This window comes from Elephantulus edwardii, unplaced genomic scaffold, assembly GCF_000299155.1.
Source record: "Elephantulus edwardii isolate Elephantulus edwardi_28Jun2011 unplaced genomic scaffold, EleEdw1.0 scaffold00013, whole genome shotgun sequence".
NCBI lineage: Eukaryota > Metazoa > Chordata > Mammalia > Macroscelidea > Macroscelididae > Elephantulus > Elephantulus edwardii.
This window is the reverse complement of record NW_006399763.1, coordinates 24,355,123-24,355,634: the sequence shown is the minus strand read 5'-3', so window position 1 is coordinate 24,355,634 and position 512 is coordinate 24,355,123.

The following is a 512-nucleotide window of genomic DNA, read 5'->3' as shown; positions in this document are numbered from 1 at the left end:
AATTTAATGCAAAACACCCTGATGGTTTTGGGGATATGTTTTTCAAAAGGTTTGAAAGTGACCAGAGGGAAGATGTTATGAAAGGTATAAGTGGTAAAATAAATCATGAAACATGAAATTAGAATGATGAATTCAGATGATATTATGACCCAAAACATCTTTTTTATAAACCAAAATCCCCTTATTGATCACCCCTGGAATAATGGAAAGTGTAAAAGTGTTCTCTTTTGAATGGAAATAAATAATATTGTAAATTTAGCTAAAAACGTAAAATGTATCAGCTTAAATTTAAAATGCAACTTTTTTATTTTGTAACTTTGCTACCAAACAAGTTGAAGAACAGGTTTAAAAAGAAAATGTTTAAGGAAAAAGCCATTTTCTACCAGGCTCTCCAATTACCAAGGAACCATGACCATTAAGAATAGACTTTCATGCTCTCCAAGGAACCATGACCATAAAAAATAGCTGTATGCAAGAAAATAATGTAAACTTTATTCTTACTTTTGTTGTTT